A 24,529-nucleotide genomic window follows, 5' to 3' on the forward strand; every position below is an offset into this window, starting at 1 on the left:
GGAATCGACCATGTGTGCGCTGACTGTGTTGCCCGCTCCTCTGTTGGTACCAAGTCGGTCCGAGGTTCGTTGTGCCCGGCCGGCTGGTTCCGGCCGGTAGCCGGGCTGAGGGTTCGGTTCGGCTAACGGAGCTAATGTAACCGCTCCAGGAAGTAGACGGAGCCCGCAGGGCTGTCATGTTCATTTCTGAGGATGAAGCTGTAGGTTTTGCTGCAACAGCCAGAAAAGTAAGAGCGTCAGATGGTTCCTTTAACTTACGGTTTAATTTAAAGACCTGAGGGCTAAACTATCTAAATAGATTAAACCATCAGGCTGCAGAGAGTCCAGCATGTTTGGATGCAAAGTGATGGAGAAGCTCTGGGGATGTGTGATTTTATCCAGGCAGCACATTCCTGCTGCCTGGATAAACTTGCAGAGTTTGGAGTAGTTCCCTACAGGCAGGACGGTGAGATTTATTTCTAATTCAGAAACTTTTGAAGTGAGTCAGAGAGTAAAGCTGAATACTGAGCTATGCAGTGGCGCCTGCCTCTTGCAGGGTGCAGAAGGACATCTTGGTGGATGCAGGGTGATATGCAGTGTTTATTTGTTTATTACCACCCAGTGGTTTGCATTTTGGCCAGCTTCTTATGTCAACAGCTTTTTCTTAACCACTCTTCCATAAAGCTCAGGTCTGTGAAGGCCATGACTAACAGTTGTCCTACCGACATATTTTCCCTCCTGAGCTGTTGATCTCTGCAGCTCCCTCAGAGTTACCATTGGCCCCAACAGTGCTCCTTGAGAACCCCACACAGTTTCTCTGCAGTGTTCCTAAACTTATTTTTTTGTTCATCAACACCATATGCTTAATGATTAAAGTGTAATGCTAGATGGTAATTTTTATATATATATATATATATATATATATATATATATATATATATATATATATATAGATATATAGATAGATAGATAGATATAGATCAACTTGGCCCAACCAGAAGTTGTACATCTATATATGTACAGCTTCTGGTTGGGCCAAGTTGAGTTAGCAGGACAAATAAAATTTGCACTCCTAATAATTTCCCTGGACATTCTTACCTTGGAAGCTCGATGGCATCATGAAACCATCTACTGCAGTAACTATTTTAAGTTATTAATATATATTTTAAGTTGGGTAAATAAACCTGTAACGTTGATTTGTCCATGCTTACTTACCTTGAAATAACTTCACTTACACGATGTATGACTGTCTTTTTATGCCTTGATGTTGGTAGATGAGGCAAAAATGCCTCTGGTAACACCCTAAGCTCCATGTGGGCCGACACCCGCTTTGTGTACGGCAGCAAATCATTCCACTTTAGGACCGGCTACTTAAAAGGCTCAGTCCTCTCTGAGCTTAGCTTGGTTCTTGGTACTGAGCATAAGTGGACCTTTGTGTAGAAGGACAACATGATGACAGTATGGAGGTCAGAAACCGGAGAAAATCAGTGTGATAAAAGCAGATTAGGGAAGAAAATATGAGGAGATTTTGGTTTAAAGATGAGCCGCTTGAGAAGGAGGAGAATGTTTCATGTGAATGAGGTAAACTGGTGTCTGGACCTGAACAGCATGGAGGGAACCAGATGGAGCCGGTCTGGACTCAGCTGGTCTGAGCAGTGTGTGGCGGCTCACATGCCCTCTTCATCCTGAATATTCAGCTCAGCTCTTCTGAGGATGACTCAGGGCTCAGAGTGAAACCAGTCGACTCAGAACGAAGCGGGTTTCTCCTGGTTTTGTTTCAGTCGCTGGTTCTCTACAGAATATTACACTTAGAGATCGATCGGCAGCGGCTGTACTGATAACGCTGAGAGGAGAGATTGACTCGGCTTTATTTGACGCTTAACGGATAAGATTGTGACGTTAAACAGACTTCAGCGATTGATCATAGCTGCATTCTTTAGACCGACATAAATGTTTTTATTTTTTTTAGATAACTGCAGTGAACCGCCGGAAGTTGTGGGGACAATAAGTGTCTCCATTGCAGACGGTGCAAAGCAAAGCTCTTGTTCTTGCAGTGTCATGCAAAAGTATTCAACCCCCTCTTGGCATTTTTCATGTTTTGTCGAGGTTGTTTGAGAGTTTGCACCCTTTCATGTACAGAAGAACCTTGAAGATGTATTCTTTTTTTATTCTAAAGTAAATAACAAATAAAACAAAATGACAGAGAACTGCGGCTTGCATAACTGTTCACCCCCCCTCCCCAAAGTCAGTACTTTGTAGAGCCCCATTCTGCAAATCATTCATTTAATGTGCGTATGCTGTTTTTATTAACAGTAGTTTTTCTTCTGTTGAAAACTGTTCTGTTGTTTTCACTTGTGAACAGCAACCTTCAATTCTAACCACAGATTCTTAGTTGGATGGAGGTCTGGACTTTGACTAGGCCATTCTAACAGATTTAAATGTTTCTCTTTAGCCACTCGACTGTTGCTTCAGCGGTGGGCTTCAGTTCATGGTCCTGCTGGAGAGTGAACCTCTGTTCCAGTCTAAAATCACAGGAACTGCTCAACAACATCCCTGAATTTAGCACCATCCATCTTTTCCTCGACTCAGACCAGTTTTCCAGTCCCTGCTGCTGAAAAACTTTCCCACAGCATAATGCTGCCATCACCATATTTCACTGTGGGTGTGGTATTCTTGGAGCGGTGAAATATGATTGCAGATATGCAATATTTATCTCGATATGTTTTTATTTCATAAAGTATTTGTAAAAAGGCAAAAACCTTTATCCCAATTATTTCACAGGCACATTTTTTTTTATTTTTTTTTTTGTTTAAACACCTTTTGATAAATATGATAAACGGCAGAAAAATAACCTGTTGGAATGCGTAAAAGTATAATTCTTATAAATAAACAAAGATATACGGTAGTCTAATTTTATATCTCTTCATAAAATAATCTCAATATATTACCCAGATCTATATGTTGTGTTTGGGCCCGACAGCGTTTGCCCTGGTGTTCGAAAAGTTAATTTCTAGTCTCATCTGACCAGAGCCCATACATTTGAGTTTCCCACATGCTTTTTGGCAAACTCAAAACATGTCTTCCTATTATTAACACTGCTTTTTTTTTTTTTTTTTTTGGTACAGCTTACTGTGATCCTTTAGCCAGATCCTCCATCTCTACTGTAGAGCTCTGCAGCTCCTTCAGAGTTACCTTTGGTCTCTGCTGCCTCTGATTAATGTCCTCGCCCGGTCTGGGAGTCCTGGTGGGCAACCCTCTATTTAATGGTGCTCCAGGGGAACAGCAAAGATTTTGGTATATATTTCTTTAAACTCCATGCTGACTTGTACTTCTCATTAACTATTGCCCTGACTTGTTTGGAGAACCCCTTGGACCTCATGGTGTGGTTCCTCTTGGTTAATAATCCATCAGGTCAAATAACATTGAAACATTTAAATTACGGGTACAGGGGACTTTTTTTTTTTTTACTTATCCAAGGTACTGTATTTCACATGAGCCTCTAAAGGACAATACCACTGAGCCGCGTAGACACCGGACGGCTAATTTTCAGCAAATTACATCAAAACCATAACTGGATCTTTGCAGGTCAGAGTTTTATGCCCCCGGTTCTAAGCATTCACACGTTCAACGTGTTGTGCTGAAGTGTGCAGAGACGGAGCAGATCAGTTAACTTCAGTCACTGATAATATTTTCCCAAGCAGTTAGGCTTCCAAATAAAACAAAGCCGGGAAGGATCCCTGGTGTGTTTTATTTCACCCTTCAGTTTGAGTAATATTCTTGTAATGAATGATGGGTACAGAACCAGAATCTGCCTCACAATTCAGCTCTTGAGCAAAAAGCTACTGTGGGTATGAAAAATCTTCAGACCTCTGTAAAGTATTTGTTTTTTTTTTTCATATTTCATAAAATGTAACCAGAAATACACATCGTCATTCATCATTGGACCTCAGGCACCGTTGGTCTGTAGCTCTCCACTCCCGCTCCGAACACTAGGACCTTTATTTACGCCTGAATTCCCAAAAATAGGAGATTAGACGACTGAGCTACAGTCATATATGTTTTTTTCTTTTGCCCAGGTAAGATACTTCTCTGGTTCTAGATTGTCCATTCACAGAGCAGTTGGACACGTCTGGGCATGGTGGCTCTGACTCCATAGTGCAGTCCATGTGTTGTGAATTTCCCCAGTGCCAGCACAGTTCCCTGCAGTCGGCCCCCTTACTGCAGACCACCCTGTCACAGACACAGCAACGTATCCTTGCATACTGTGGGCAGCCAGTGAGGTAGTTCAGTATCTACTGGGACAGGATGTGGTCCACTCCTGACAGCTCCTGCTTGTCCTTTAGAAGTACTGGAGAAATCAAGGAACATGGTCCTCACAAGTGCTTCCAGGCTTCTCCAAGTGAGTCAGAGCTCAATGCAGGAGGTAGATGATGGCATCATTCACCCCTTTTCATTAAAGGAACAATAAGTAACAATGACACTTAGTGGTTAAAATCAGACACATACACAATGCCTTTCACGGAGACCCGCCATTTACCAAACGGTCAATATTTAGTGTGAACCTCCACTTAATTTTCACTTACAAAAGAGAGGTATATGATGTATTTTGTTCTGTTTCTGGTCCGCTTTTCTTACTGGCTCCCATGTTAGCAGGCTGCTGCTCTTTTGCCAAAATAAAATACCAAATGCTGCGCTTTGTTTAGGGAACCCTGGGAACTCTCATATAATTGGCTCAGGAACCAGGAAGTAAACACGCTGTACACTCTGAACTGAAGTAGTTCCGAACCGTACCTGTTGGTTTGAAAGGCGAAAAACTTAAGACATTCTTGATGGTGAGGCCCAATTGTTTATAGGGAATGTTACTTCCATCCCAGGTGAGAATGATTTAGGTTGTTTTTACAGTAAATATCTTACTTGTTGCTCCTTTAATATGCTTGAATATAACACCTTGTGAACAGCCAACTTATCAATGATCACCTTTTTGGGCCTCTTCACCATGTGGAGGGTTTTAGTGATTGTGTCTTGGACAACTGTCAAGCCAGCAATGGCTATGATTGACTGGGCCATAATATAAACATAACATTAATGTGTATAACATTTTTTTATTGCTTTTTTTAAATATAATCAAATTTTCTAAAAAACTGAATTTTGGGTTTTAATTAGCTACAAACCCAGATTATCAAATTAACAGAAAGGAACACGAAGCCCAACACCTTGTGTGCGCATACATCAGTTTCTCTTTTTAAATCAACTTAATAAAATAATTGATGCTTCAGTAATATTCTAATTCATAGAGATATAGATAATTTGTGTAATTATCGTTGACCTCTAGTTTTTGTGTTCAGATAAAATGCAGAGGTGGAATTATGATCTGTAGTCCGATTCTGTTATGAAAATGTGGGTGCACAAATTTTTCATTATTAAAAAAACGCAATATATATGTCTCCCACATACTGAATTGTACCGAGCAAACTTCCTGTTGATTTTTCATTAATTTGTTAGTTTCTATTGATGCTCATAAAGCTGAAAGGCTTTAGTTTCCTGTTAAATTCAGCTCAAACAGCAGCAGGCAGATGAAATATTACCCCGTGACATTTAATGCTGAGCCAACACTGACTTATTGATCTTTCCTGAAACCAGAATAACAATGTAATGTGTATGAAAAAAAATGTTTTCAGTCAGAAATCCGCCTTCGAGTGAGCTGTGAAGTGTCAGAGATTGAAGTGAAAGATACTTTGAGTCAGAGTGGGAATGGCTTGAAAGCTGAGGCAGATCAGGAGCACCTACCTTCAAATAACACAGGGACTGGCTGCTGATTCATTCAGCAACATTTCATCATCTCACACTGTTAATACGCACAAACACAGTGAGGCTGTAGAGCAGAACCTGCAGATAACAGCTTGACGAGGACGGGGAAGGCGATGAATGTCGGGGGATTCTCCGGTGAAGCTGCAGTTTCTGCAAGGCGGTGCAGTCTATTCACACAGCGCCCATTCACAACCAAGGCTCATACAGGTCTAGTTCTTATCTAAGTTTAATCCAGTTAATTTGAGTTTATTCCACCAGAACATCTTGAATAAACCAAAGAGTTATTACAGAATGTTTTGGGCCTGTGTGCAGAAAGTGAAGTGGCCCAAACACTCAGCCCTGTGGTACTCCATAACTAACTGAATCTAACAGCACACATATATATTGGTCGTTTTCTAGACTATTATAGTATAAATATTGACTTTCAGTTGTGCTTTTTCAGGGCTATGATGAGCCCATAAAGCCTGACTGCTAGTTCTCAAAGGATATTACTGTGTAAATGCTTGCATAATAGATTGGTAGCTATTTCTCAAGCATTTTAGATGAGAAAGTAGGATTAGGCTGAGGTCTGTCAATTATTAAGGTGTCTGAATCAAGAGTTGGTTTAATTTGCCTTTGGTTGTGATAAATAATCAAACCTAAAATGGGGGAAACCTCTCTAAATAGTGTAAGTTTGGATCTAACATACGTTTTGAAGGTTTTGCAATTATCCCTAAGGTTGCCTCACTTGGTGATGAACCAGTTACCATGAATTCTATTTATGAGACAAGGTATTTTGTTCATAAAGAGTCTCACTGATCTCAAGAGCTAAAGGAACCCCTGGCTCAACAGAGCTCTCACCACGTGTATCTCTGGCTACTGTAATAAAGAGAAACCTGTGGCTTTTGTCTATTAATGATGAGTAATTTACTCTAGTTTAACCATGTGTTTGCCCTTATAATGATAGACTGTCTTTATAGGTTAGACCTGTACCTTGAGATTTGCGTCAGATAACACTGCTCTGACCTAAATCGAGGAGCCAAGTTCTTCTGAATATTTACTCAGAGTGATGTTGGGTGACGTCTGGCACCACTGCTGTTTGTTGGTGGGTTTAAACGGCAAAGGTGTCGGGTGTTTGGCATCGGTGAAGCAACAATGTGTTGATTGGGTTTGTTGTTGAACTTGGAAAGCTCCAGCGGTTATTTTTACTTTACAATCATTCTGTTAGTCTCATTAAATATGACTATTCTTACCAGTACCAAATCTTTATATAGTCTCAAAATCACAAAATTAACACTTCAGTTGGAAGCTAAATAATTATTCACTAAGAAGGATTAGTGATGTATTGGAAGTCTCATTAATGTGTCAATTGATCAAGTAAAGAAACATGACCGTTAAACAATGAGACAGTCTAAAAAGTCTAACTACTTTAAGGGAATTCAATGAGAGATTGTCAATTTTTCTCTAGCTGATATGTGTTTAACTCTCTGGAGTCAGATTTTACTTAATCTGTATTTTCTTTAAATCTGTTTTAATGGTGTTTACCTTCTCAGAACCAGCTTGGGCTTCGGCTCCAGGTTCTGCCAGCTCTCTCAGCTGGGAGGGGTCACCGATCTGGGCTTGTACAGTTGCTGTCCAGGAGGCTACTCTGAGATGGTAGAAGTGTGGGGTGTTTTTTAAAATATTGTGAATAAAAGTATTGTGTATTAACCAAGTTGGCGGCAAGCTAAACCGATTGGGTACAGTTGGTTCTAGTTTAATTTAGTTTGTCTGTATCAGACGAGATTGCTCTAAATTGGTCGGGTACCTTTGGCTTCCCTATGTACTTGTGGTCTCTTTCAGACTCCGCTGCCCTGACTTAAACCAAGAAGTCTGGGCTGAATGTCGGCGGTGTTTGCAGGTAAAGCTGTTGTCCGTCAGGAAGGTGGTGTTCAGTCTCTGACAGAAGGAAGTCAGCAGGGTGGTGTTGGGGTTTCTTCAACAATCTGCTGAGTGTTGGTTGAAGTGACCTACATGTTGTTGAGTCTGAGACAGCATTAGGTCACCAGGACGTCACTGTGAATGAAGCAGCAGACTCGCCCACAGATTCACAACAAACCCGGCGAGAAGCGTTTCCAGAGATTCCACCGCTCGGTTTCCAGGCGGCGCGGCGCGGTGCGGCGCTGACTCAGCCCGGGCGCTGCAGCTGCTGGGGGGGATTCCCTGCTGGGGAAACGCCCACATTAACCCCTTGTTTCATGTGTGCCTGCAGCCTTCCATGTTCGAGGCGGTGGGAGGAAAGGTGTCTGAGCTGGAATCCCCCACCCTGGTTCTGTTTGATTTAAGGTGGAATGATTGAGTTCACATTTACTGAGAGACTTCCTGTCTGCTTGATCAATAAGACGCTCAGAGCGGTTTGACTTTCCATCGTCCTCGTGGTCCACAGCCGTCTTTCTCTCCGACCCCCCAGTCTGATCAAGACTGTAGGCCAGATCGGATTTATATTTGACTGCTCGAACTGCAGGCTTTTTTTTCTTCATATACCTGCTATTATCGTTGTTAATGTTATTATCATCCCAGTTGCATGGTCAAACTTTTAAATGTTTAGATATTTTTTGTTATTTTATTTTTTACCTGAAGTCAAGATGTTCATGGTTGTTTTGCTTCCTTAGCTTAAAGGTTGATATTTTAAAATATATAGACCAGTATGCACTTAAAGTTAGAAGAATATTTGCAAATCCAATGAGAAATATATATATATATATATATATATATATATATATATATATATATATATATATATATATATATATATATATATATATCAGGAGAATATTTTCCAAGCTTTAAAATTTCATTTGTTTGTCTTTTTCTTTTATTAGCTTCTGTCTTTTCAGGTTTTTCTCCTGGGTGATTTTCATATTTTAATCTCATTTTTGTTTTTTAGTTACTTCTGACTATATCTTACCTCTCTTTTGTGTGTCCTTTTGTCCCTTTTTGTTGTTTAATGGGTAGTTGTTAGCATTAAATTAACATTCTAACTTAGAATATTTAGTGGGTTTTTACTTACTACTCCCATTTAAATGGGAATTTTATTAACTTTTTCAAAATAATAACATGATTATTATTATGTAGTTTTTATTTTGTAGCTTTTGAACTTGAAGCACTCCTTTTGGTTGCAAAGAGAATAATGTGCACCATTTTGCTGTTAGTATTTAATGTCTGCTGGTTATAATTGTTTCCTGGTCTCCTGCCTGTGGCTTGTGTCCTAACATCTGTCTAAGGAGTTAATAAGAGACAAAAACTGGAATTACTTCTTTCCGATATTTCGTTTTAATAGGTTTCTGGCTGCTGTCAGCTCCGCAGGAGCCTGAACCTTCTTTATCTGGGCAGTGAAACTGTCTGCTCGGAGGCCTGAGCAGAAAAAAGAGCCGTTGGTTTGTCTTCTGAAGGCCAAAAGGTCATCCATCAGCAGTTAATCAACCCCCCGACACGTTTTCATATTTCAAATTATTTGGACGCATTCAGGAAACAGATTGGTCCATTTTTAGCACAAAGGCTGACATTGTACTTCTGTTTCCAATCAGATTTGTCTTTCTGACACATCTGCATGGCAGCAGGCTCGTTGGTATCTGTCTCCAGCAGAAGAAACAGCTCATTTCCTTCTCCTGATATGAGTGGCAGCGAGCAGATATGGACTGATGGAGCCGTATGTGGGCGAGCGCTGAGTGCTGCTGCAGCCACATTAGCTCCCATTGTGGGCAGCGTAATGGAGGAATGGACTGGAAATGGTTGGGAGGGAATTCAGAGGAAGAACAGGGGAGCTCAGGGACCGTAAGCTGTCCACTTCCTGCCGCCGGGCTGCGTAAACCTCCCCACAGCATAATGGATCCTATCAGGACACATTGTGCTGCAAATAGATGGATGTTACTGGGTTTTACTGTGGTTTGTGACTGCAGAGTTAACTGGCTGCACAACAATAGGTTTTCATTTACGGCCTGAAAGGAGGAGGATGAAGAGCTGCGAGGATTCACTCTGCCTCCATCAGGCCACTTTTTCAGCTGCAGGCTGCGAGCTGTGACCCTCACTCGGTTCTCAGCTCTGTCTTTCTGCAGCTGACGGGGATTCCTGTCAGGCTGGAAGAGCCGTGTTGTGGAAATCTCACTGAATTCTTACAGTCAGTGGAAATCCTGTAGGCTGCCGATGCTGCTCTGTTTTTCATCAGTCTGGCCTTCGACTTTCAGATAAGGTTTTAATAATGACACAGCGTTCAGTGACTCATGATGGAGTGAAAAACAGATTATTTGTATCTTAGAATCAGTGAATATGATGTTTCAGAGGATCTGAAACATCATATTCGGTAAATTTGAAAATGATGGATGTTTTCAAGCCTTTACATTAGCTATCTATTTCGGCTTACAACTAATAATATTGTGACATTTAAGATTATAATACATCAGCCCAATAAAAAATAAGTTTTATAGAGAAATGTGGGCTTAATAAAAAGTTTAATATCTGATAAAAAGTTAATTTCACAGATACTGTTAATCTGAAAAACAAACCCAACCGAATGTATGCTGTAATTTATTAAATATGATAAACATCTGGCATCCAAGTTGACAGACTGCATTTATCGCACATGAACTTTGTTCATATGACCTTTAACCTTTTGGATATTGGTTGCGTATTTAAATCTCGAGTTGAAATTTCACTGATCTCTGTGCCCAGTAGCAGCAAAGGGGACGGAAGCCACGACTTGAACTTTAACACTTTACCTCGCTGCATCGTCAAGCTTCAATGCATTTTATGTGATCAACCCACACAAAGCTGTGCATCAATGCAAAGCAGACAGAAAATGTCATTGTTTTAAATTACAGATAGAACTCTTTAAAGTGTAGTTTGCATTTGTATTCAGCCCCCATGCAAAATCACTTTTCACTGCAGTTAGAGCTGTAAATCTTCTGGGTTATGTCTCTACCAGGTTTGTAAGTGTGAAGACGTGATTTCGTTCCAGTTTCTCTCTGCAAAACAGCTCAAACTCAGTTAACTTAGATGGGGAGCATCTGTGAACCCAGTTTTCATGTCATGGCACAGATTCTCCAATCCAAGGAGACGTTTTTACCCACAGTTCAGCTAAATTAAACTCGTTTAGAGCCAGAAATATAACAATCTTTTACAAAGAGGCAAATTTTTTATCAATATCTACTTTAGGGAAGTTGTTGTAATTGGTAAAGAACCACTGTTTTAATTATATTTTTAGGTTTTAAATAAAGAAAAATACAAAACCTTTTGCAAAAATAGGATGGATACATTTATTAAATGATGTAGTGATATTTGTGGGAATTTATGTAAAAATAATTACCCAAGATATATTATTAGTCCTTTGCATTTGTTATTGTATCTGTTTTTAAGAATATTTATTTGTTTTTAGCTTGATTTGTTAAAAGGTATTGCAAAAGGTCCAAAGAGCCACAGGTTGCAGACTCTTGGACTAGACCATTCCAACATATTTTTATGCTTTGATCTAAACCATTATGTTGTAGCTCTGGCTAGTTTTATAAAATTTTATTTAAGGGTTTCAGGGCTGAACACAAATGCATACACACCTTTACTGATAAAAATGACTGCTGACTGACCTCTCTCCACCAGGTCGGCGTCTCTCCCAGCGTCCTGCTGGTCGAGGCGTTTTATGGCGGCTCTCACAAACAGCTGATCGACCTTTTGAAGGAGAACGTTGACGGCTGCTCTGTCTTCACGCTGCCCGCCAAGAAATGGCACTGGAGAGCGAGAACAGCCGCTCTGTACTTCAGCCAGACCATTCCTGCCTGTTCGTCTTACAGGTGAGAGGCGCACATGTGACATCAGGCAGGTAGACTACCAGTATCCAGATAAAAGCTGATGTTTCTGAGGCCTTAAAGGGCTTCTTTCATTGGTACAGCCTTCGTTAAGAGCTACCAGCGTAAATCTGTTCTTATCTTGCTGTAAGATTGTTTAAGGGTCTCCAACAGCATGAGGTGATCTTGTGTTCCTAACTTTCCAACATTTTTATCAGTCAGTAGTGCAGGTCCAGTGACTGTACCCTGATATTTATTTGCCAAACCTTTGGAATGTGTCCTAAACATGGTTTTTCTATGGATTCCTCTTACCTGACTCCGCCAGATAGATTTGCTCCGCATATCCATCTGGAAACCTTCCGTTGAAGTAATTTTGGGAAGGGGCGAAAATACTGGTTAGCTGATTGGCCTATGTTGGTGATAGACGGGCCAAATGAACCAATCAGATTTGTCGTCGCTCGTAACAGAGCGACAACGAAAACACAACCACAAGCCAAGCTACTCTTGCTGCTGCAGGTAAAGGCTCGTTAGCTCAGCAGAGAAATACTCTGTAATTCCGATAAAACTTGCTCGATAGCCACGCTAACGCTAGTTTCATCGGCTGAAGCCGCCATGTTGTTTAGACTGAACTGACGCGCTTCCCGTTGCGTCACACCTCAACCCGTCTCAAAGCCAACGCTGATTGGACGTTCGTTTGGTGAACGGCTCCAAATTTTCTTTAACGGAGAGTAGCCAGACTGATCTGCGAGTGAAACCTTGAAAGCTCGCGAGATCAGGATGGTCTCACGAGGCTAGGATTCCTCTGGAACAGATGAATAAGAAGTTAAGATGGTGGTTCCTGAGTCAGAATTAGAGCTCAAGAAACTGTATTATACCCAAGGGGCACATTTTTTGCAGCCAGCAAAGAATAAATACAAGGAAAAATACAAGTTTACAAAAGTACAAAAATAAACTCAACATGCACCAAACAACCAGGATACAACAATAAGCTTCTACAGGCCCAATTGGGCTCCTCGGGTCCCATAACTATTGAGGCTGAAACTAACAGTTTCACATAAACATTTGTACCATTTTTTATTGCACTTTGGCAATGGCAGCAACCTGTTTTTACGGTAAAGAAGGTGGTTTGGGTCAGCAGGGATACCGTTAGCCTTCGTTTGGACTGGTTCTGTAGAGCTGGGGTATTTCTACAAGACTGCTGCCCATCGTTACTACGCTGTTTAGTCTGTGTTTATGATTTCAGTGGAGAGGGATTCAAACCAACAAATAAAAGAAAACGTAAAGCTAACTCAATGAAACTAGAGTAACACATTTTCATAAAAGATGTGTCAACGTTAGAAGTCGTCAATTTCCGGTAAAAATAACCTACCCTGGTGAGCCTTTGCCCAGACTGCCTCTATAATAGCTACGGAGGTCAAACTGTTGTCTGTGATGGTGCCGACGTATTTTTAATGCTTTTGGATAAAAACTGGTTGTGATGGCAGAGGCGTCTTTAAAATCTAATAACATATCTTTGGTTTTTGACACATTAATCTTCAGAAACAAGAGTTCACACCAGCTAATGCAACCCTTCACCACAGAGCCGCGATGAAAGTCCTATTCATCAAACAGAGACAAAGTCACAGAGTCATCAGCAAACTTTAGGATGTGTTTGACCTCATTTTGACTCTGACATTAATACACTCATTAGTGTATTAAATGAATATCACTGGTGAAAGGGGCACAGCCCTGAGAGGAACCAGGGGAGGATAAACGTATGTCTGATACAACACCGTTGACCCTCTAGGGTCTGTTTGTTAGAAAATCAACCAGCAAACTAAATCCTGGTTAATGTGACTACTCATGAGACGAGCAACTACAATATGGGGTTGTATACAGCTAAAAGCTGAGGACAAGTCAATAAAATAAGCATCTTTATGGATGTAGTTCTGTAGTTTTTAGGTGATAACCAGTAAGCTGAGTTCTGTTAGAAGCCCTGAGGCTGAGGAGCAGCAGGATGAAGATGTGTCTGCTGCTTTTAGATTGTCTGAAACTCCTGATCTGATGGTTGATAAGAGGATCAGTTTCATGTGCGGGGCTTTAGTCCCTGCTTCTGCTGCTGCTGCCGCTGACTCATTCCCAGACCGGGTTCAGAGCAACAACCATCACAGCTCTGAACTTTAAGATAACCAGACATCTGAGTCTTATCACCAGGAGCTTAAGCACAGGCAGTCACAGGCGGTAAAATCATGGGGTGTGTGATATTAACCAAAAGCACTTTGGATTTTTATTGTTGAATATTACTGTGAAGATAATGGTTGTGATTAACCATTGAGACTCCTTCACCCTACTGGCCAGATGCATTACTGGCATGAAGAAATATAACATCCTACCAAATTATATTTGTCTCTCCTACTGTGTCTCTGCTCTGTCTTCCTCTAAGCCCCAGTGGGTGGAGGCAGATGAGCGTTCACACTGAGTCTGGTTCTGGTTCTGCTGGAGGTTTCTCTCCCTGTTAAAGGGGAGTTTTCCTCTCCACTATCGCTCATGCATGCTCAGTATGAGGGATTGCTGCAAAGACATCAACAATGCAGACGACTGTCCACTGTGGCTCTACGCTCTTTCAGGAGTGAATGCTGCTTGGAGAGACTTGATGCAATCTGCTGGGATTTCCTTAGGAAAGCTTTCTGACCAATCTGTATAATCTGATTGAATTTGACTCTGTAAAGTGCCTTGAGATGACATGTATATGAATTTGCACCATAGAAATAAAATTGAATTGAATTGACTTGAAAATATTTTACAGTCAAGCAGTCCTTGCAGTTGTGTTCATACATACATTCATGTTTGGACAAACTGGATTTTCGTTATTCTGTGCAGCTCTTGTAAAAAACCATCAGATCAGGAGAACCTCCACAGGAGCCTCTGCAGGGCTACGGACCTCATGGTTGTGCATATATCTGATTTTGGACCAGGTGACTCCTGCTGCTGAGAAGAACTTGTCAAACAAAATCAGGAGTTCTGGTTCTATTCTGCTCTGCCTGCAGTATAAATTTAAAGTTATGGTTTTGGTCAAACCGGTTTCTACCCGTTCTGAACTTGTCTGAAATGGCCTCTTGTGGACCTCTCTGTGGTCTTAATTGGTAACTTCCTTGGTTCTGCAGGGAAGGTCCGTTAACGTCGTATTATTCTCCACAGGGCTCTGTTTAGCAGCTCAGTACTGAACCTGTGTGAGCTGGTGGCTCTCAGACCCGATCTGGCCCGGCTGAAGAAGGTCCTGTACTTCCACGAGAACCAGCTGGTCTACCCGGTCCGGAAAGACCAGGAGCGAGACTTTCAGTATGGATACAACCAGGTGCTCTCATGGTAACCGTCCAGCTTTAACGATCATGTCTGTGGTGTTGGGTGGGTGATCAGTTCTGGTCCGGATGAGTTTTGGTCCAGCAGTAATCTGATGAATAAACGTATCTAACAATCTGATCATAATAAACTGAGCTCAGTTTGATAATGTGTTTCTTCATATTGGCCTCTGATTGGTTAATGATGAGGAGCAACCTGATTGGTTGATGATGTCTAATTAAAGTGGTTCAGGTTATTGATCGGCTGTCTGACTGTAAAACTGATTGTTGTTGATCAGCTGGCAGCTCATCAATAAGCTGCAGCTGCTCCGTCTTCTCTAACCACATTACAGCATCAGACCGCAGCAGCGATCATTAGTAGGAGTCTGATGGGCCCGTTGGATATCCAAACCCACCTTAGATCGTCTGGACCGGTCCCCTCTGCTGTCCTGATTGGGTTTGTCTCTGGTCTCCGCAGCCTGGTGTCAGATGTGGTGGTCTTTAACTCCCGCTTCAACATGGAGTCCTTCCTGTCCTCCATCCCGTCGTTCATGAAGAAGATCCCAGACCACAGGCCCAAAGACCTAGACCGGCTGATCCGTCCGAAGTGCGTGGTTCTGAGCTACCCGGTCCAGTTCCCTGACATCACCAGGTGGGTTTAAGCTGTTCTCAGACTGTAACAGTGGTTCTAAACATCTAACCACCTGCATGTTTAAGATGTTTCCCTGGATTAAACACACCTGAAGGAGATTAACAGAACTCACCAACATGCTGAGGAGGTTTTTCCACCTTTTGTGAAGCAGAAACATTTAAAAACCTTCACTTCGGATGATTCTGATCGTTTATTCATAGACCTGCTCGTAATGTTTCATTGAGAGATGGATGCAGGAATGGATGAAAAGCCTCAGATAAAATATCAAATAAACTGCCATCATTCAGTCTCCTTCTTATTCTTTTATTTAACAGGACCTTTGTCCTGCCCTGTGGTTGGATATGAACCCTCTATTTGCTTCCACTGCGTCCTAGAGGGATCAGGAGCTGCAGGATTATTCCTCCTATCCCTCTTAACACAGCCGGGTGTGGAGGATGATGCTGCTACTGACGGGTTCTAACCATTTCAGTCCATTTTCAGATCAAAAGTTCCTGTGCTTCAGTCCTGTGATCCTCAGGAAACAAACCCACCTCTGAGTTCTGGAGCTTTACGTCGTTCAGGTTCAGCCTCAAGCCCTGAAACACGTGCTGACCCTGAGGGTGTCGGCTGTCTCTCTGTGGCCGTAGTGACAACTTGCATCCATCCGTCAGCCTGTCATTGTAACTGAATAGTAATCGAGTCCTGCAGAGTGAAACGGACGTTCCATCCATCATGGCCGCTGCTGAACCCTGACTCCTCTGAGATCAATGGGAACGTCGCATGACGAGCAGCTGTGCGTTTCTTCTTCTACTGTCCCACTGCAGCAGGGGGGGGGGGGGACTGGTTCTGGTTCTAGTCTGCGTTTATGTGTTGGACACAAAGCAAAGGGTCAGATGATTCATGGAAGGACACAGAACAAGATGAACTCAAGAAGAAGAAAAATAATTGAAAAGTACCCAAAATACATAAAAAAAACCTTTCATTTTTAACATCTTTCCCATTTCTGCACGAGTTTAAAGTATTTCAAATGTTTATCTTTGTTTAAAACTGTTTACTTTAACAACAGAGCATCCAGAAACCAACCCAAATCTACTGGATTTTATTACTGATCAATTTTCAGATCTAACAGAACAAAGTCTGCTGACTCATGAATAAATGGATCCAGTTGGTGGTTGGCTGCTGCTCCTCAGCTTCTCTGATTAACTCAATCAGTCTGAACAAAGTTTAAAATGGGTTCCCTCGCTCTTTATTATAATCAGCTCCAACTGTTTCCCAGTGAATCCCTAACAGAGCTGTGTTTTATAAATGTCATGGTTCTGTTGGGTCTGGGATCATTTCTGCAGGACCGACCAGCTGGAGGGAGTCCTGAGGCGTTTGCTCTGCAGTCAGTGCATGAGCGCTGCAATGATCTGCCCTCCCTGCAGCGTCTCTCTCTGATTATTACCCTGATTATAAACCCCAGCAGCCTCAGCAGTCGTTGACCTTCATCTTTAATCAGACTCCGAGGTGACATCATCTCTACCATCATCAATAAGCTGATTGGTTTTACTGCCTGCGGTCAGACTGTTCATTCCTCAAATGGACCTGTTTTCTCAGTCCTCAGAGGAACAAACAGCCAGAGTCTGAGACGCTGTCATGTTCTGTTATTTGTCCCTGTTAATCTGGGTTCTGTTCGTGTAATTCTGGTTCTGTTTGCCAGTCTGCTGCCTGAGCACAAACTCAGACGTCTTCGGCGCCCTGCAGCGACGTCTCAGAGCGATCGTCGTATCGTCACGTCGCAGACCAATCAGCAGCAGACATCACGGTAGTCACATGATCCGCACACTGAGTCGGATCTTTTATAGGTCATCACAGCTGTTGGTTCTGACTTGATAGGTGTAAGGAGGATCCAGCTGAGTCTTCATCTGAACCAAGAAGCGTTCCGACTCCTGTTCAGCACCCAGAGCCGGTGGACCAGGCGGACCCTCTCCACATCGTATGGCCTCATAGGTGGTGAGTTCTGGTCCGACCCAATCTGTTTTATCTAGTCGGCTCTGCTAATCTGTGTCATCATGCAGAACCTCCATGAAACTGAAAGGTGTGGACCAACGCATTATAACAATAAACTCCACAATCCGTGCTGCAGTAGCAGTTGTTTGGTCATACAGGGTTAGACAAGCATGTAGAACACAGGACTTAAACTTCTTAGATGCGGACTGAGCCTCTGATTTCACTCTGGATCCATCCAACCAGTCATGTCTTTTATTCAGAATCAGACATACTTTAATAATCCTAGAGGGAAATTACTTTTGTTACATGCTCCAGATATTCAACACTGCAGTCTACGTCAGAGATCCACAAGTGGGGGTCTCGAGATCATCCAAATGATCCAAAATTTCTAACTTTACAGAGATATGCTGGTTTTAATATAGCAAATTTATGCCTTTAGTAAGCTGAATATTGAATATTTACAAATTTGACTATTTTCTCACAAATATGTGACATTTATGTCAAGATTTCAGATTTTTTTTTTGTGTAAATGTACTTATCCGTGGCAAAATTATTTTCTTTTATCTAAAATGTCCATATTGCAAATATTCTTTTTCTTATTTTAATTAGGAGAATATAGTCAGAATTTTAGGTGTAGAAGAATAAAGAACATTTCCAGAATAAAGTTGTAATATTATGAGAATAAAGACACCCAGTTGTTTGCACAATTGTTTAAAAGTCTTAACACCAGCACTAATGTGATGCTGATTTGCTATAATGATTTAGTATTTTCTTATTTGTTAAGTCGATACTAAAGTGTAACGTTACAAAATGCTCAACATTCCTCATTTTAACACTGGGGGAAACTGCGTTTTTTGTACGCGTTCTCACAAAATTACTACTTTATTCCTTAAAAAAAACCACCCTGCCAAAGTTGGTTGCGGCTCTCTGCTGTTGTTATTTTGGGGGTTGCAGGCTGAGAACTTCGGGAACCCCACGTCTAAGTAACTCTTTTGATTTGCCAGTATTTATGAATAAACATAAAATATCATCAGAGTTGATAAGTTATTGGGGCTGCAGAGATATTGTATAAAAAAATAAAATTTATTCCACACTGTGAATTTTACCAAGTGGACGCATACAGTAAAGAGAACTGGTCCGAGCACAGAGCCCTGTGGTACTCCATAACTAACTGGGGAATGATAAGGAAGATTAATTTGTTGCATTAACAAACTGGAACCTCCTGCTATCTTTATTTAAAGGGAACACGACAAGAACCCTGAGCTGTTCTTCAGCACTCTAATCAAACTGAAGGAAAAACAGCTGGACTTCAAGCTGTCAGTGCTGGGAGAGACATTCACCGATGTGCCAGGTACACACTCACCTGCTCAGCACACCTGGAACTGTGTGGGGCTGCAGAAATAGAGCTAAAAGCTGTTATTGTTTGGGATTTTCATAATTCAGTAAAGTATAATTCAGTCCTGAAGAACCTGGGCTGGTACCAGGACCCAAACCATAGCTCCTGCATTCTGCGTCTTGGTTTGTTCAGGCGTGTGCTTACCTGTGTCCCAGCAGCTGTGTCTCCCCTCTGGGTGTGTTTCAGTGTTTTAATAACGATGTGATGGAGTGTTGATGAGTGGGTGTTTTAGCGGGCCGAGCCCACTCTGAGTTATTGGATCGTAAAGTTTTAGTGCAGAACAAACAGCTGGCAGTAAATCAGCCGAGAGCCAATCACATTAGGAGCTGAGTGATTTCACTAACAGCTCCGAGTATTGATCACTTTCACCTGTTGGGGACTCCGCTAGTTTAATCAGAGAGATCTGTCCTCATCAAACTGTCCTCTTCCTCTAATTACCAACATAAACCTCATCACAGACCAGGAGCAGGACGCAGGCCCCGAGAGAACATGTTCCTATTGATTTTTATTCAAGGATAATATTCTGAGAATCACATCACTCGGTTTCTTTCAGGTTTTAGTCAAATAAACTGATGTAATCTTTTGCATTCATCACTCTCCACAAACAAGCAGTAACAGGAAGCTCAGTCAGGAGTAAGGAACACCCTAACGTGACAAAGCTGTGTTCTCCACCTGCAGAGATCTTCTCCTCCTCGCAGCGTCTCCTTCAGTCCCACATCCTGAACTGGGGCTTCCTGTCCAGTAAGGACCAGTACCTCAAAGTGCTGTGTGACGCAGACGTGGTCGTCTCAACCGCCAGACACGAGTTCTTCGGCGTGGCCATGTGAGTTTTTAAAAGCGAAGGATAATGACAATAAGACAAAAGGACAACTGAAATGCAGGTAGATGAATAACCAGTAGGTCAAAAATATTTTAGTGTGAAAAGCCTAAATGGCCTGAGCGTTAGTGAGAGAGCTGCATGTAAGGTGAGGAGAAAATGGCGATGATAGCCTTTGATCAGAAGAAGAGACGTGTTTTCACTCTTAAGTACAAAGTGTCAGAAGTAGGGTGGTCACATTTTTATACTTACAGACAAAATCTGAAGACAGGGTTATTTTCTACTAAAGATCTGAAAGATATTAAGCAATAAAGACTCAATACTAACAAATATCACTATGAGAATATCTTTATTTACTTTGTGAGTAGAAATTTGTAGGCAAATCAACAGCCACTCAGAAAAAAAAGGGTTATGTGGTTTTCCTGTATTACAAAGCTGCTATGTCCTTAATGGATGTAATTTGTATCCCATTAAAAAAGTCATTGAGAATCAGGTTTATTAATGTAACAACGATTGGGTCCATGCAATTCTAATTATGTTCCTGCTAAAGTTTTCATCATGTTTTTTTGGTGCTCAGGTGGAACAGGTTGCTGTGGTTTCTAATTAGTCTCTGGTCCATTTGTCAACTTTAGTCCTGAGTCTTACAAAAATAAAGTGAAAAACAGTTAAGCAGTTTTAAGATACAAAATTCTTAACATGTTGCACAGTGAGACTAAAGGAGGAAATAAACCAGGTGCATAACGTAAGCAGCACAGCTTAAGGCCGTGTTTTTAAAAGAGTAAATTTACACGAGATGCTGCAAATTACGCTCCACAGCTGAGTGTTTCTGCTCTGAAAGAACCTTCTCCACATGGAGAGCACCAAGTAGAAGGTGCACCTTGGCCTTCTTTCCTCTAGTTGCCGAACTGTTATGAGATGAAAAGCAGAGAGCTCAACAAAAATAAGCGCATCCCATCAATCTGCAGCGTCAACAACAAGATGACTTCTACCACCTTGTGGCCAAATAAACTCGACTTTTTGGGGTACTTTTGGAAGTGAACTTTGACACAGGATGTTTTCTGGTTTATTCCCTGCCAAACAGGAGCGTATATGCATCTGAAATTAGAACTTCAATTTAATGTAGGCATTGCGTAGCGTAAATACGTGCATTGTACGCACATATTATGCTCCTAGTGTATATTTATTGACTGAATAAAATGAAAAGCTAACCTAAGCTAAGCGTACACGTCTGGTGTATTTCCTCCTTAATTGCTACTAATTGTGATTGTTAAAATAAGACGTAAATCTACATTTCCATGGATTTGACTTGCTTGGTTCTAAGCCAGAGACAGTGGGGGTGCGGGTTGAATCTATACTAAGTTGGTGTTTGTACACATCTGTAACCAGGACACAAACAGCTGTCAGAGGTGTTCCCACCCTGGATCCTTCCCACTCCTTCTCACAACACTTCCAGACATTCCAGGGTTATCTCCCTCTAGGTCATGCTCAGCTGTCAGAGGTTCTGGAGAGGAATACAACCCAACCATGGGGGCCCGGGGCCTCACTGACACTTTGATCCTCATTAGGTCTGAATCTGATTTTGTCTGATGAACCCAGATCATCAGCAGAGCTCATTAAGGACTGCTGCAGCCAGCGGTGGAGTCACTTCTGATCAGATAACTTCATGTGAGTTGACCCAACATCAGCAGAGCCACCTAATTGGACATCAGACAAGTTCTACCCAGGTTCTGTCCTCAGATCTCCGGTTCTTTGAGTCTGCATTCACATTAAAACTCAACACACCACACACAGAAACAAAGGGGCGGAACCATGAGCCCAGTAGTGAGGGGAAGGAACGAGGATTTGGGTTTTAAAGTTTTCTATGTTGAACCTAGTTTTCCTTGTTTTAGTCTGATTTCTCCTGACTCTGTCTCAGTGTTGATGAGCTGATCTGGATCTCTGACCTGTTTCAGGCTGGAAGCATGTTCACTGTGGATGTTTCCCTCTGTGTCCAAAGGCTCTGGTGTATCCTGAAATATTCCCAGGTAAACACACCTGAGACGGCTCCACTGCTCTGGCTGCAACACCTGTACCTCTGACCTCCTCCTTATTCAACTGACAATCACAGCTAAATTATCTTAATAGATGCAATTCCCCTAACAGGGTATACAGATTAAAGACTAAGTGATAATAAATATGCTATGGAGCGGCTGTACTGTTTGCAGTAACTCCATTAAGATGTGCACACTTAGCGATTGTCAGGTGCAGCCTGTGCCCAAAATGCTGCACTTGCATCATCTATCTATTGAGCTCGGCAGGCTTTAGCTTTGTTTGCACCAGTAGTAATACCGACAAACGGGCCTCTTCCTTGATGTACCGTACAGAAGCTTAAACTTGGTCCGACCATCTCCCCGGTATCGGCTGGACAGTAAGCTGTCCCGAGTACTCTGGTGCATAGTCTTAGTTTGTTATTGATATAATGTACAGTCAGACAACGTGCGGGTCCATCCTGTGACTCGACAGAGACCAGATTGGCTGCAACACATTTACCAACTGCTACCGTATTTTTTTTCAGACTATAGTCACACTTAAAATCCTTAAATTTTCTCAAAAATGTATAGTGCGCCTTATAATCCAATGCAGCGTATATATGATCGCCGTTGTGCTTTACTGACCGTATTTTTTGGTACAATGTGGCTCATACATCTGGTAAAATGTGTAAGTACGACTTTGGTAACCAACAAAGCTGCTCCACTCAATGGATATTCGGAACATTACGGTCACTACCTGAATTCGGACTCCTGAGCTGTCTACAAGACTGCCTGACTGTAATGGTCTAAATTAGAAATGCATTCATGTAAAGGCTCCTACATTCTCGGTGTAGTTCACTCTAAGGAGGTCTGGCGCGTACTTGAGGCGGAATCTGCGCATTACAGGATGTGTCACACTACCTATAAACTTCTGGGCAGCAAGAAGTCTTTACATCAAACTGTTATTTATATGCACACTGAGCTGCTTCTAGCAGGCGGTCTGCAGGACGCAGCATCACTGTTTCTCACTGACAGGTGGGAGCCTGCTGGAAAATAAACGGCTCTAGGTGTTCAGCTAGCTAATCCAGCATTTTACCATCCGTTTTCCACCACTTTGTCCCACTGGCAGAAAGTCTGGAATTGTAGGAATTTTCTACCAAGAAATGTAGGCACAGTACGGTCAACTATAAAGAGTAAAACATCCACAGAGATTCGTGTGGAGTCCTCCAAGCTCACAGTATGCGACAGTACGCCTGAGTATGTAGGAACCTTTAGGAAGCCCCGCCCGAGTACGCTAGCTCAATAAACTAGAAAGTTAGTTCAATATAATGTTACATTTATTTTGGCCTGTTAGAAACAGGGCGGTGTAGTCCAACTACTCTGTCCTCCCGCAGAGACGGATAGAGATGTACGTGGGTGGGTGGATTATTACACACTTCAGAAGAATATTTAGTGCACCTTATAATCTGGTGCACCTTATGGTCCAAAAATATCGGTACTCTTCCTCTAGCAGCTCAACCACACCGCTGCTTCACTTGTGAAATGCAGCCTGTACATGTAGTGCAGCATCTTAAAGGGACAGGAGCATAGTCTTCCTTTTAGTATAAATAACTTTCATTTATTGTTTTTAATACCAAAAGTACCATCATGGGTAAAATGACGTTGGTATTTTGTAAATTTCGGGAAAATGTTTTCGGTTTATCGCCCAGGCCTCCTCCTGACCTCCTCCTCCTCCTCCCCTCTCTGTCCCAGATCAGTATTTGTACTCGACCCCTGAGCAGCTCTGTAAGCGGCTGCAGGAACTCTGCAAGAGACCTGACCTCGCCCGTAGACACGTCATCATGGTAACCCCCCTTCATCTTTGGTTGAATACTGGGTTCAGTTTTTCTTTTTTTTAAGAGGCACAGTAGGTTAAAGATGGATGGTTCTGGTTCTGATTCTGCAGGTGGACACCTCTTGTACTCCTGGACCCTCCCTGAAAACACAGTTCAAGGGTCTTCTGTCTGCTGAAGGTTCCTGAACGCACCACCATGCTGGGGTGTTCAATTATCCTGAGGTGTGGGTCAGAGCAAGTTCTGGTCAGAGCTGGGGTGGGGAGCATGGTGAACTTTAAAGCTCATTCTGGATCCAGACTGAGGTTAGAGACTCTGATGCTGGACCAGAAATATCTCCTCCGCCCCTGAAACTGGAATCTCACTGCAGGAATAAGCAGTCGGGTCGTGTTCTAGTTCGGGTTCTGATGGATTTACAGATGCTGCTGTACACAAATGTCTGTAGAGGTTAAGTTCACATCAACCTTTTACTGTTTTTAATAAAAGACCAAAAAATAAGTCCTGATCCATTACTTTATTAAAGTGGGTTAGTTTCAAATAATCTTCTGATGAGCCGAGATGCTCAGGCAGGCCTGTCATGTTGATCTTCTACTGTTGGCTTAATGTGTGGTCCACCAAAAGAAAACAACACATCAGCCACAAAAGCTGTGTAGATACTGCAATCCAGATATTACAGTAAACATGTTGGACTTGGGCTGATAAGGACATATGAAAACAAAGTCATCTCTGGGTTTAGAAGTTACACTTTGAACAACCATTTATGAAAGCTATTAGCTCATCGCTATTAGTTCACCCACGCAGTGGTTTTTCTGAGTGGTCCTTTAACACACACACATATGCATGCATATATTATGTATTATATATATATATATATATATATATATATATATATATATATATGCATGTTGGAGTAGTTCTGTTCTGCAAATCTTTTTAAGGAACTTCATTTCCTCCTTTTT

General features: G+C 41.9%; 1 protein-coding gene and 1 pseudogene across 1 annotated transcript in view; both read left to right on the forward strand.

Annotated features, from left to right (window-relative positions):
- LOC105915544 (glycosyltransferase-like domain containing 1) overlaps positions 1 to 24,529 on the forward strand; it is a 54,230-nt gene that overhangs the window by 44 nt on the left and 29,657 nt on the right. The gene's annotated exons all lie outside the window — the stretch shown is intronic.
- LOC118563769 lies at positions 11 to 23,783 on the forward strand (annotated as a pseudogene).

This window comes from Fundulus heteroclitus, chromosome 7 (assembly GCF_011125445.2).
Source record: "Fundulus heteroclitus isolate FHET01 chromosome 7, MU-UCD_Fhet_4.1, whole genome shotgun sequence".
Taxonomy (NCBI): domain Eukaryota; kingdom Metazoa; phylum Chordata; class Actinopteri; order Cyprinodontiformes; family Fundulidae; genus Fundulus; species Fundulus heteroclitus.